Source organism: Paroedura picta, chromosome 6 (assembly GCF_049243985.1).
Source record: "Paroedura picta isolate Pp20150507F chromosome 6, Ppicta_v3.0, whole genome shotgun sequence".
Taxonomy (NCBI): domain Eukaryota; kingdom Metazoa; phylum Chordata; class Lepidosauria; order Squamata; family Gekkonidae; genus Paroedura; species Paroedura picta.
In genome coordinates, this window is record NC_135374.1 from 33,183,278 (window position 1) to 33,197,852 (window position 14,575).

The 14,575-nt window shown below is 42.6% G+C and overlaps 1 protein-coding gene across 3 annotated transcripts in view; it reads right to left on the bottom strand.

The window, feature by feature from the left end:
* Window positions 1–14,575, bottom strand: part of COL8A1 (collagen type VIII alpha 1 chain) — a 110,315-nt gene that overhangs the window by 20,806 nt on the left and 74,934 nt on the right. For all 3 annotated transcript variants that reach the window (XM_077342044.1, XM_077342045.1, XM_077342046.1), the window contains one exon: window positions 8,340–8,451. The gene's annotated coding sequence lies outside the window, so the exon portion shown is untranslated. The remainder of the gene's footprint in view (window positions 1–8,339; window positions 8,452–14,575) is intronic.

Genomic DNA, 14,575 nt, shown 5'->3' on the forward strand with positions numbered 1-14,575 from the left:
TGGCGTGTCTGTATCTTATTTTGAAGGGATGTTTAAACATTACCATAGCGATCAGAGAGCGTTAGGGAAGTGGTTGAGAGTAGAGGAGTAAACTACCCCCCCCCCCCACCGGGCCTCAGTAAAAGGCATTGAGTGGTCCCCGGTGAGTGGTCCCTGGTGTTGAGTGGTCCCCGGTGATAAAAAGGTTGGGGACCACTGCTCTAGGCCATCGAGCGATTCTTATTTCAGCCTTTTCTAGTAGATGATTGGAGCCCACAGTCTGCAAGTCTGCAACATGAGCAAATAGGATAGAATTACTTGCACTGACCAAGAAATCTCCTTGGAAGGGAAACTCCTGCTAAACCAAGCCAAAGGAGAGAAAGAGATGAGATTAAATTTTAAAAAGCTTTCTTAATGGCTCTGAACTCCAGGCACGAATAGCAAGGGTTTAGAGTCTTCTGGCCACCTCATTGACACCACATGTCACAGAAAAAGTTCTAAATAGACCACAGATAATTGCATTTGTAAAAGGTATCTTGCAGTTTCAGAATTTATGCTGGAAAAAGAATACATGGCAAGTCTAATTACATTTCCTGCAAATCTATAAGTGGAGATAGAAACACATAGCTAGAAAAACAGCAGCGTTTGTTTTGAAGGTCACTGACAAACACACATGTGGACCAAGACTGTTAAAAAGAAAAAAACCCTAACTGGACTAGTTTGAATCTTTTAATCTGATAAAACGCACAACTGAGTTTAGTACTGACCACTAGATGGCACCACTGATCCACCCAGTTCCCCTAAAAGGCTACAGGCCCAAACAGGTGCATTCTTGGCACCCAGCAAGCCACCAGTTCTGAGGCTCCCCAGAGGAAGTTTGCATGTCGTCCACTACAATATTCCTTGTACAGCCATGACATATGACAAATCTACACACAAGATTGATATTATTTTCTACCAAAGGAAACAATAATGTCACCGGGGTCGTCATACTATCTATTGCAGCAAATCAAGGATTTTTAAAAACTATTGAGGCTGTTATCTGAAACACCATTAAAAAACACTACCATCCTTTATAAGCCTTCATGGAAAACAGTCAACTTTGTCAGAATTTTGTCATGCGTCAGGCACCTCTAAAGGCCAATTCAAAGGAGATTAAAAAGAAAAAGATGGCTGTTGATTCGAATTCCCATGAACTGATCTCTTGGGCCTGGTGACCAGCTTCATTAATGTTCCCCCAGACATGTTTTCCTTGCAGTTGTGACACTCTTATACTTCGTGTAACTTGTGTTCCTCAACACAACCTGAACTTTGCAGCCTTCCTGCACAGTGCCAGGGGAAACAGGCAGCAGCAATCGCCACAGCAGTGAATCAGAGAGTTTGGGGTCCAGGAGGAGACTCTGTTTATGTGACTGTCACCACTGCAGGTTTGTCTATACACAAGGCCTCAGTTCCTGTGGTGTCAGCAACCCGTTTCAGGTCTTAGTGCTCTGAAACCCGAGCTTCTTAATGGTTGGGAGAGGGAATGAATAGGACACAGTCTGCAAAACCCACCCAAAGTGCCATGCAAATAAAAGAAATGAATGCTCTCCGGATGAAAGACGGTGAAGCGTTCTTTCCTGATCATGCCATGCTGAATATAGTGATTGATTGAGCACAGCAATAAAGCCATGATAGCACTAAAGCATCTATTATGTTTTCTTCCTTCTCTAATCCACCTGCCCCCTCCCCCTCTGTTTTCATAGGACTTTGGAAAGGAACAACCTTGAAATACCAAGCAGCAAGTTTTGAACATTCTTTCCAACAGAGTGAGGCAGCCAAGAATGCCTGAATGCCTGGTGACCTTTTGCCGTACACTGTGAACTTTGCTCATTCAAGGTAATGCGTATTTAGGTGTCATTTCTCAGCCCCCCCTAAACCAATCCCTTCTTCTTTCCTTCTATTTGTCATTCTGTGACAGTTCCCCAAATAAAGGAAAGACTGAGAGAATTTGTCTCAGTACATTCTGAAAATGGCTCTAAGGGCTGTGGATCAGAATGTGCCATTGCGAAGTCCACGTCACCTTCCCAAAATGTGAAAGATCTAGGAAGAATAAGACTGCTGCTCTCATCTAGGATATGGGGGCAACACTTCCTGTTAGCACCCGTCTAGACGGTTACTGCTATGTTTTCAAAGTCCCTTTTTGATATTCCAACAGGTGTTCTTAGGTGTGGTCAAGCACAACACAATCACAGGCATAGCCAAACCTCTGGGCTTGCAGAACAGGATGCTGGACGCTCATACAACACCTGGCATCCAATGCTGAGTTCCCACCTGCATGTCTTGTCATTATTCCAGAATTTCTTTGCCCTCTTCTCCACTCTAAATCTGATCCATGGACTTTCATTTCTCTCCAGATTCAATGTGAAGTGTGGCCAGGCCTAAGAGAAGTCATACGAGGTGAAGAACTCAAATCCAGTTCCACATGGGGGTCCATGCAATGTACAGCCTCACCCAAGGTATGTTTACTCAGAAATAAATGTCACAAAATTTCATGGGACATGCTGGTTAAGATTTCTGTTGGCTAAACAGCCATAATGTAGTCACTTGCTTATGCTCCAGCAGATACATAGTCAAAACCACAAATGAGAGCATTAGAAAACTACAAGAGCATCAGTGACAGGCATTTCCATTTTACAGAGTTACAATGGGTTGAATCCACAGATGTTTTTCTGCTGGTGTATTGGCACTTTCCCTTTTGGAATGACATTTCTATTAGTGGAGAAGAGGGTGGTTTTTCCCCAATGTCCCTTCCTATTCCACAGTTGTTCACAGGAGTAGGTCTCACTACCACTCACTCCCCAGCAAAGGTGGCTGTGCTCTCATTGCCTTCCTTAGTGCATGATGGGAGTTTATGGGGATTTGGGAGTGCTGGCGAACAGCACAGGTCATAGTATCCTCATTGTCCAACTGCTGGCTGGCTAGGCAATCTTTAAACAGACTGAATAAAGGAGTAAGGGCACTGTGGGAGGAGTTAGGGCAGGCCCTGTCCGGGATAAAAACTCGGAGGGGCCAATCAGGAGCCACGAAGCGGCTCCTGATTGGCCCCTCCAAGTGTCCATCCTGGCCCAAGCAGGCAATGGGGAGCCGCGCAAAGCACGGCTCCCCATTCCCTGCTTCACCCGCACAGACAGCCACGGGTGAGTGGTGGGCCGCGCCGCCTTCTCCCGGCCGGCGGAGCGCCGCTCCGCCGGCCGGGAGACGGCTCGAGATAGCTTTGGGGGGCGGGGGGGCCTGGAAGACTTCTCCCGGCCGGCGGAGCGGCCTCGCTGCGTCGTAGACGCAGCGAGGCCGCTCCGCCGGCCTGGAGACGGCTCGAGAGAGCCTCGGGGGGCGGGGGGGCCTGGCCGCCTTCTTCCGATGGAGCACCGAAAATGGCCGCCAACGGAACCGCCAGCCAGCCGAGGATGCCCTGCCGCCGCCGCACGCCGCCGCACGCCGCCGCACGCCCTCAACGACGGCTCCGGTAAGGTTCGCTCCCTTCCTGCCTGCTGCCCTGTCCTTCCCATTCTAGCGCCCCTTGTATTTGGGTTACAATGGGCTCTTTTCCTAGTTTTACTATATTCCAAGAGGAAGGAGGAAATTATTCTGCTTATTCACTGCTCTACCTACTTTTAGAGTGTTTGTGGGAGTTGGGGTGGATTACGTTCAGGGTTTATACTTCGAGACAGAAGCTTCCCATACCATGGGAGTTCTTCCCTAATTTACCCTCATGGGTGTCTTATCCTTGAAGCTTCAGCAGCATTAGTAGAGTTGAGGTTCGTTAAGAGTGTATGTCAAGTCTACAGGCCTGATGTAGAGTCTGAAAATAGACATGGATAGATGAATGGTTCTGTAGATATTGGGGCACAGTGATGTGACCCTATTGCATTGTCCACATGTCTTGATATATAAATGAAGTCAACATGCTCGGAATTATGTACTCCTCATGCTATAGCATAATTGCCAACTATGGTAAATGGGAACCTTTCTAGAGTATCACGTGACATGGCAACATCACTTCCAATTTTTCAGCATCATGTGATGTTATCTCACCTATCTCTGCCCCCCACCCCCAATCCCCTGGCTGGTTTCCAGCCAAGAATTGGCAACTCTGATTGCATCTGACCTTCCTTGCTTGAAAAGGGTGGGGAAAGAAAAAACAGGCTCTTTCTTCTGTCCCTTTTGCAACAGAGAGTCTGAAAACATATCCTGGCCTAGTTAGGAGGGGAGGGGAAAAACAAGCTCTTTGTAGCTTCTCTTTTGAAATGCTGAGATTAAAAGAATGGCTTCTGTCCCTGTCCACCTTGGATGGGAGGGGAGACAGCCCTTTTGTCACTTCACTGTGTAGTTATTTTGCTGCGGGAGTGGGGTGCTCCTGTTCAGCTGTGATTGGGCGTCTGACCAATCGGCAGCCTTCAGATGTATTTGGCAGCAATTTGAGTTGTTTGATACCATCTGACCATACTTCTGATCAATTCACAATCTGCTCATGAGTGTCAAACATGGTAAGTTTGTCAGCCAAACGGCATCGTTGAGAAATTCACAGCATCCCCACTTTAAAGTTGCCTTAATGTATTTCTTCTCCACTTTGTGGTTTAAATGAAGGTATTCATTTCATGGAGCTCTCTCTGGGGCTTCACTGGAAATCTTCTGTATTTCAATGGGTTTGTTTTACAGTACTGTTTTCTTTAGGTACTTTATATAGCCACTTGGTGATGGTAAAGTTGGGCCAATACGACACTTGATTGAAGGAATAGAATCCAAGAAAGACAGGAACAACTGAGATTCCTGTGAGTGAATTCTTAAAATACTTTGTTACTTAAACAGAAAATCTAAATCCTTACATTTCACCACCTTTTGCATATACATAGAAAAAAACCTGACTTTAAAATTGCCAATGGACACTGTTCCTCTGTTTCTAAGGTTTTATAAGAGAATCTTTTCCCAATAAAATGGCCTATTTTTAAAAAAAACTTGCATCTGTTTAATGCATTCTTTTTGGCATTTACTGAAACCTGCAGTAATACCATTCAGGAGTGAAATGAGGAGTGGGTGGGATTGAGATGCAGGAAATCCAAAAGAGGACCTCCTGTTTTTGGTGGAGACAATTACAGTATTGGTCTTGGGCAGAAACCAGGATTTCTATTGGATACAAATGTCTTTGGCAACTGACATGAGGCTTGGGAACTCACAGAACTCTATAATATTTTGAGGCATATAAAGTCAATAACTTTGCATGTGGATTAAGCCACTGTCTACATCATGATCTAATTTTGTGCATCAGGCTTGTCTTCATAGCCATGCTCCCACTGTCCTTATGTACCAAAGAATGTTCCTAGTTTTTGTACGATTAAACAATGTCTTGGTTGCGTACCTATGTTTTCCCTTTCCCTCCCCCAGAGATAGTCATTTGAGTTCAGCAGGACTGTCTCCAAAATAAGGGTGCGCTCAATAGTTATCCAAGGATAAGAGAGAGACAAGACAATACCTCATGTGTTGCCAAGGGCTGCAACACTCTTTCCTACATTCACAAATGCTGGACCGGGTATCACGATGAGTGAAACCTGCTGACCAAGCAGCATGGCCTGGTGGACAATGGAGAAGCCAGAAGTATCTAGAACCCACTGTGTCACAGGCTGGTTCTAAAATTGCATACAACAGATCAGTTGGGTGATGAAAGGAAGGAAGGATGGATGGATGGAACTGGAAGTGACATCATATGTCACCACTGTGCTGTAGCATTCCCTAATATCGCTACAGTTTTATCATAAAAATGTGTGTGGAGGATTGTCATAGTATCATATCCTCATATGATATCACTTCCAGTAATGTGACAAGAAGTGACATTGCACTGTCACATGACACCAAGACTTGCCCCCCCCCAAGGTTTCCAGGGGTTGTTAGCCCTTTACTGGCAACCCTACTTGGTGAGGATGCTTCTAGTACAAAATGTGTCCCAGTTTTTTTCACTTGTGGTTAGTTAGTGGGCACATACTCACATGGATAGTCGCTGCAGTGAAATTTTTGCAAAAGTTTGACTGCCACTGCATTCTGGATTTTTCTTATCTGCTGTAACTTCTTGTGGAAAGAGAAATCACCAATTTGCTCAAAGAAACAGCCCACAAATCAGCACCTGATTCTGTTCCTGAAACTAACTTGCTGCCACCTTGTCATCTTCTTATGCTACCAATCAGGTCTTATTGTGTTCCTACATGTGCTGATGAAGAACCTCTGGGTTCTTCATTTGGTCTATGGTCACACCATGTGTAACCATCAAGACTGTGTACCCATTGAGACTGTACATGCAATATTGCACAGATTGTGATTCTTATGGTGTTTTTAATCTGTGCATTTAATAATAAATATTTGTGTTTTAATCTTAATATATCGGTACTGTTCTCATTGTACATTAATTGGACAGCAGCGTAACCCCCAAGACAAGGACTTTTTGGTTACTGAATTGTTTTCTCAGGTTGGGTTTTTGTTCCCTTTTTTGCTCTTCATCTCATTTATTGGGGGAAGGTAGTTGCAAGTGCCATTATGGCACACCAGGATTTTAATGTTTTCAGTTACTCTGATGAACACATTGCCTCATGATTGAATCAGCCCTTTTTTTTTTTTTGATACAAACATGCATTCTAATGTAAGTAATGAATGGGAGAATTTCAGGCAGTGTAATGTAGGGATTGTCACAGCGTCATGTCGCCACATCACATCACTTCCAGTTATGTGACACTACGCTTTGCCCCCCAAAGCTCCCAGGGGTTGTTAACCCTTGACTGACAACCCTACTTGGTGAGGATTTTTCCAGTACATAAGTGTCCCAGTTTTTTTCAACGGTTACAAGCTAGTGGGCATGTGTAGATAGTTACTGTAGTAAAATATTGGAAAAAGTTTGACTGTCACTGCATTCTGGGTAAATCTGATCTGCTGTAACCTCTTGCAGAAAGAGAAATCACTAATTTGCTTAAATGAATGGGCTACAGATCAGAACCCGATTCTGTTCCTTCCAGTAACTTGCTACGAGCTTGTCAACTTAAATAAATTCTCCAAGCTGCTATGTCAGTAGTTCTCAACCTGGGGGTTGGGACCCCTTTGGGGGTCAAACGACCCTTTCACAGGGGTCGCAGCAGGGTGAGTAGCTTTGCTGGGGGGGGGGAACTGCCACTGTTGCCACTCCTCCTGAAGGCGCCTGCCAGTTTATATACAATGTATATACAATTTCTTTACAATTTATATACAATCATGAACAATGGATCTTCACGCCTTTAGTCAGTTTTGGTTTAATTTCTGTGAAAGAACACTTGCATAATTTTATGGTTAGGGTTACCACAACATGAGGAACTGTATTACAGGATCACGACATTAGGAAGGTTTAGAATCACTACGCTATGTGCTGCTAAGCATTTATACAGCCTTTGTCAAGTGCTTAGCAGATTTAATACTTAACATACCCACCTAGGCCATCTCTTTGCAAGCTGTCAGGAAATCACTGGAACACAACGATTTTCAAATCAATAGTGAGGTACATTTTTTTCAATATGTTAATCTTACAAAAAGAATCCAGTGAATCTATTTGCTGTTCAAAAAACTATCCACCCATAAAACTAGAATACAGGAAATGTCTTGCTAAGCAAATTGATTTTTCTTCCAAAAGTCACACTTGAGAACAGACAATAGTCATAGGCTTAGGATGACTGTGGATACAATGAGCTAATGTCTACTCATCATAAGTATTTCTATTAAAGAGTCAGAATACTGGTTGTACTGAGTTACAGTGCACATGAAGAGTATACAGTTTTTCTGTTCTATTCTGGATATCACCAAAATGACAAGAGTAAGGACACAATAAAGCCTCCACCCCAACCCCGCCAACAAGTATTGGTTTTACTAAGAGAAATGGAATATGAGAATAATTCTGTTTCATTACGAAGAATTGCTTTCTACCTGAATACTGTGACAGAAGCTCTGAGAGGAAGCTTCATCATTAGAAATCTCTGAACACTCAAAGGAAAATATATAAAGACTAAATTAAAAATAAATATTTCTAAATATAAAATCAAAATTATGACCCCTTGGCCCATTCCACAATAGTTTGGTTTTGTGAGGTATTTTCTTTAATGCTCAACATAAACATACTGACAGTTTCTGCAAATCATTCTGGAGGGCGGTTTTAGGTTTTCTTTTTGCTTGAAATTTAAGTACTAAGCATGTGGCAACCTGTCAAGTAACTTATCAAGTTCCGGAGCTTTGATTGTTTTGAAAGTGCCTATGTTAATAATCAGTTATGTCCAATTTTAGCAGGCTGAAAGTTTGAATTTCCACGTGGATACACTTACATTAAGACTTTGGGGAAAGGTTGGAGCTGTGGATCAGTGCACTACAGTTTTCAGAGGCCAGAATTCTTCATCAGTTTCCGGTGAGCAAGAAATATATCTTTATTGCCAGCTCCTAGGGGAGGAAAGAGTTGTAAAGTTACACCTTGGGCTGTAATACAGAAAATTTCACATTTTCAAAATAAACAGGGAAATTTTGTGAAGCGACTACCACAAACCAAACATCTGAATAAACGTATCAAGCATAAATCCTAAAAATAAGATTGTATATCCAATTTTAAGGTCCAGTTCTATGAACTGCTTTTCCAGCAAAGTAATATAGCTGGTTCAGATAACCCTTTCTAAAGTAAAGCTCAGCTCTGAAGGGAGAACAGGCTGGTGCCTTGTGTACAGCTCATTGCACCTGTCAGTCCTGCCTCTAGGCTTTTGTGCAGTTCAATATACAGAGATCATAACTGTGTAAATAAATATTCCACACATGCTATAGCCACATACACACATTCAGCAGTACTGGATTTAGGGCTGTTATCCAGATGGCTAGGATGGGAAGGCAAAATTTCAACCTCACAGTAATGCCAAATGACGATTTGTCACCTCAGGTGTTACCTCAGGGAGTCTCAGCTTTACATGCTCTCCTTTCCCCATGCCATGTTCAGATTCTATCCTTTTCTTCCCCTTTTGTGGCAAGACGCAGTTTGATATGGTAAGATATAAATTTATAGACCTTTGGCAGTTAGTAAGTTTCATTTTAACATTTGTTCTAACAATTACTGTTATATTATAGACAGAATACATTGAGAGTGAATACACTGAATTTATTAATATCACTTGGTGGAGGTACATTTCCAATTATTATTTGTTACATTATGTTATAATAAGGATATTTTGTGATTTAGGACTCATTATTGCCACTGACAAAAGAGTTGAAAACAGAAAAATAATCTAGATGCCGTTTTTGGATGACTCCAGATGGAAATTATAATAAAGAAATAACAGAGACTCTTATATTTTTAATATTATTTGATTAAGCCATTGGAAAGATTGTTTTTTCCCCTTTTTTCCCTCTTGTTGTGTTACTTCCAAACCAGCACAGTACAGTTAGCCTAAAAACCAGAGACAGAAACCACAGCCAAGTCCTGATTTATATAAACCATAATTAACCCTTACCTATGGTGCTCATAGAAGGGGGAAGAGTAGAGGACAGGAGCTGTAAATGGCCTCCAAAGCTCGCTGGTTGCCATGTAGCCCTAGATGGGATACCCAGACCATTTCCACAAAAGGAATTTGGCCCTGCACAGCCTCTCATTGCTCACAGGTTTTAGTGCTGCTTCCACATGACGTTGGCAGCAACCTGCGGCTGTGCAGAAGCTGGTGTGAGTTTTTGTCCGGTTCACTCTGTAATGAGGACAATATAAAAAAAACAACAACTATTTCCCTTTCTTATCATGCTGCAAATTGGGGTGCAAACAGGGGCAAGCCTGTCTGAGGGGAGAAATGCATGACAGTCTCGGTAGCATTTTGCCTGCCATTGCACCCACCCTCCCCTCTCCATATCTGGCTCGAATTTTTAAAAACTGGTGTGGTCCATGTTGCTACAGGACCGCAAAGTGATGTGCCCTCAGTACAAATAAAATGTTCTCTTCAGTGTGCATGGTAATATTGGGATCAGGCAGCTGAAATATATTCCTGTTTGTGTTTTCTGGTGGAGGCATATGAACAGGGAAAGGGGGGGCATGTGATGTAGCAGCCATATCCCTATTAGCTTGGTGTTTGTACTCTGCATTTTAATCTTTATTATAAACACACAAACATTGGAGTCCAGTTACCATGGCCAGCCTATCACAAATCTACCCAAACATAAAGAGAGACCATTATATAAAGTATCCCAAAAAGGAATCTAAGGAAACATTTTATTGTTGTGGTGCTTCCCTATAGCAACACAAAACTGAAAAGTTTTTTTTAAAGTTTTACTGTTGCGGCATTTCCCCATAGCAATGCGGAAGTGTTTGCACATGAGAAAACATATAGACTTTCTTATATAATGGGTGAAATTTCCCTGTAGTCAAACAGCAAATTCTAGGAAAGCAGCTAGAACAGCTTCTGACAGATGAGTCACTCTGCATTTCGATTACGTTTCAAACCAGGAAGGGAGGGGGGCAGGCAAGAGGAAAAGACTTCAGTGCAGAACAAGAACTTGAGCACAGCAGGAACCAAAACATAAACATCTCTCCAGGTGCAAAAATGATACAACTGTTAAAATGTACAGCTTGTGAACAAAACACACCAAATACTGTGTTTGCAAATACTGGCAGAACACAGGAAAGCTGTTATTGTCAGGGCTTAGGTTGCTAAAAGTAGTCCCAGACGAAGACGGAGCCAACTGAGAAAACTTGTCATATTCTCTAAAGGAAAGTGTTGGTCATGTTTACACCAACGGTATCCATTTGGTATCCTATTGATCGAAATCCAGTTGTATTAGATGCTTATTCTCGCTTTTTGTTGGGAAACATCATTCATACTTTCAGCCTATTCAACAATATACGGTGTATTCCAATTTAGATTACAAAAAAGACAATGAATAGATCAGCAAATAAATATACACGGTTTACACATAAGAGATACTGGAGCCAAGTACCGAGTGTCAAAAATAAAACAGTCCACCAAAGATTTAGTTATACATTTAACTTAGGGTCACCAAGCTCTAGGTGGGGCCTGGAGATCTTCCAGCTGATCTCCAGACACTGCCCTGGAGAATATATATTTTGTTCAAACTACCGCACCATTGCACTCATTTCTCATGCCAGCAAAGTTATGCTCAAAATCCTACAAGCTAGGCTCCAGGAATATGTGAACCGTGAACTTCCAGAAGTACAGGCAGTATTTCGAAGAGGCAGAGGAACTAGAGATCAAATTGCCAACATACACTGGATCATGGAGAAAGCTAGGGAGTTCCAGAAAAACATCTACTTCTGCTTCATTGACTATGCTAAAGCCTTTGATTGTGTGGAGAACAACAAATTGTGGCAAGTTCTTAAAGAGATGGGAATACCAGAGCATCTTATCTGTCTCTTGAGAAACCTGTATGCAGGTCAAAAAGCAACAGTGAGAACCGGGCATGGAATCACTGACTGGTTCAAAACTGAGAAAGGAGTTCGGCAAGGCTGTATGCTGTTGCCTTGCCTATTTAACTTGTATGCGGAGCACATCATGAGAAAGGCGGGATTAGAGGAGTCACAAATTGGGATCAAGATTGCAGGGAGAAATATCAACAACCTCAGGTATGCAGATGATAACACTCTAATAGCAGAAAGTGAAGAGGAACTAAAGAGCCTGTTGATGCGGGTGAAGGAGGAGAGTGCAAAAGTTGGCTTGAAACTCAACATCAAGAAAACAAAGATCATGGCATCTGGCCCTCTCAATTCCTGGCAAATAGATGGGGAAGAAATGGAAGTAGTGACAGATTTTATTTTCCTGGGCTCCAAGATCACTGCAGATGGGGACTGCAGCAAAGAAATTAAAAGATGCTTGCTCCTAGGGAGGAAAGCTATGGCAAATCTAGACAGCATCCTAAAAAGCAGAGACATCACCCTGCCAACAAAAGTGCATCTAGTCAAGGCTATGGCATTCCCAGTTGAAAGTTGGACCATAAGGAAGGCCGAGCATCAAAGAATTGAAGCTTTTGAACTCTGGTGCTGGAGAAGACGCTTGCGAGTCCCTTGGACTGCAAGGCGAACAAACCGGTCAGTTCTAGAGGAGATCAGCCCTGCCTGCTCCTTAGAAGGCCAGATCCTAAAGATGAAACTCAAATACTTTGGCCACCTCATGAGAAGGAAGGACTCCCTGAAGAAGAGCATAATGCTGGGAGCGATTGAGGGCAAAAGAAGAAGGGGACGACAGAGAATGAGGTGGCTGGATGGTGTCACTGAAGCAGTAGGTGCAAACTTAAATGGACTCCAGGGAATGGTAGAGAACAGGAAGGCCTGGAGGATCATTGTCCATGGGGTCACGATGGGTTGGACACTACTTCGCACCTAACAACAACAACAATGTATAGTTTGTTTCCCTAAGATAATAGGATCAGGGAGTTTATATGTTGTCTTTTGACATTAAGTTCTCAAGGTAACTTACAATATTTATAAAACCCAAAACATAACAAGGAAGAACATAAACCATGCAAGTAAAGAAAACTAGCAAGCAGTAAAATCAAAACGTTTTTAAAAGCAGCAGAATCAAGGCAATTTCCGCATGAAGAAAATGTTCCTGGACAGCCTATGCATGTTGGTGGCATTTACAGCCCCCTCCACATGACGTCACCAACATCCCACGATTTTGCCATTTTTAACTTGCCATTTCGGGATTCAAGAAAACTGGATTTATTACCCTAAATCTCTTATCTTTCTATATGTTGTTTCTTTTCTAAATAAAACTATTTTATTCTTTCAAGCTTTACTCCTCTTTGCACATCTAAACTCTGCCATAAATAGTTCAATGAAGACTTTTTAATATTGGAGTGTTAGACTCATTAACGTTTAATACTAACTAATCTGGCCATGGCATTCTTCAACAACTGAGGTTTCTAAACTTTTTTCAAAGACATTCCTACATATTTATTTATTTATAGATCGATTTATATAATACCCATCTTGGTTTCATCATCTTGGGGCAGTGATCGTTTGAATTTAAATTGACAATAAAGCAATAAAATTACATTAATAATAGAACTATACCTGCAAAACTTTAAAAACAGCAGTCATCAATTAATTTGTTGCATCGATGGGAAGTTTGCTATCATAGATGTCAGATAGGAGGTAACAGTTGGGGCGGTATGGGGGAGAGGCCCGGTAATTCATATTACAGTGATCTTTCCAGGAAGTTACTAGCACATGGACAACTGTGGCCGGGTCATCTCTCTCCAACAAGGGCACCATGACCTGTGGATGTCCCTTGGACTCCCAATGACACTGGTCTAAATTCCTCCTAAAGAAATTCCTCCAAGCTATATAGCTACTCTTTCAAGGTAAATATAGCTCTGGAAAAGGAAGAGTGCTACATCCATAGTTTGATAATCCTTTAACCAACAGTACCACAATCTTGTCAGGCCTTGTCGGACCTATTTCAATTAATGCTCTGGGGAAAGGTGTCCACACAGAAGCTAGGCTTCTAATCCTATTATGCTTGGCATGCATTACCTCTCTGGGGTTTATACACATGACAACCATTGCTTTTTGCCCCAGAGCCTTCTAAACATACAAACTCAAGGTAAGGGTTTCTTGGCTGCTAGGCAACAATTTGAGCTGAGCTAGTAGCTACATGTCAGTTTGCGATGCAGGTAAATGTAAAACATGGGAAGAAATTGATCCATTGCTTGCCATGGTCACAAAGACACTCACATATTCCGACGGCATTCCTGTGTTTCTCCCTACTGCAATTCCTGTGACAAGGGGACCTGTGGGGAAATCCAGCCCATTCCCGTCCTTTAACTCCCAGCAGATATTGTTTCACCGGTACTTGCAAAACAGCTCAGGAGTAAGAGAAGGGCAAACAAAAAGAGAGATTATAGAAATTCCATGCTTATGCAGAAGGAAGTATTTCCTATACCAGGGGTAGTCAACTGGCAGGGGCTCATGGGAATTGTAGTCCATGAACATCTGGAGAATCACAGGTTGACTACCCCTACCCTAAAAAGGTAAAGGTTTCCCCTGTGTAAGCACCGGGTCATGTCTGATCCTTGGGGTGACGCCCTCTAGCGTTTTCATGGCAGACTCAATACGGGGTGGTTTGCCAGTGCCTTCCCCAGTCGTTACTGTTTACCCCCCAGCAAGCTGGGTACTCATTTTACTGACCTCGAAAGGATGGAAGGCTGAGTCAACCTTGAGCCGGCTGCTGGGATTGAACTCTCAGCCTCATGGGCAGAGCTTTCAGACTGCATGTCTGCTGCCTTACCACTCTGCGCCACAAGAGGCTCTGACCCCTGCCCTATACAACCACAAATAAGTCTTCTGTGCCTATATACTCTTTATCTAAAGACTGATTTACACTTACTGTGTGAAGCCGGCATGAAATATTATTGGGATTAGATTATGGTGTTATGGAAATTAGAGCTACCTTAAATTTGTGTACTGGCAATTTCTGAGAAATAAAAAAGCATTGCATTTACCTCCAGGATATTTCTGTCTGAACACAGTCTCTGAGTTGGGAATTTTCCCTCCATTGTGTGACTTCTGACTGCAATGACCCTG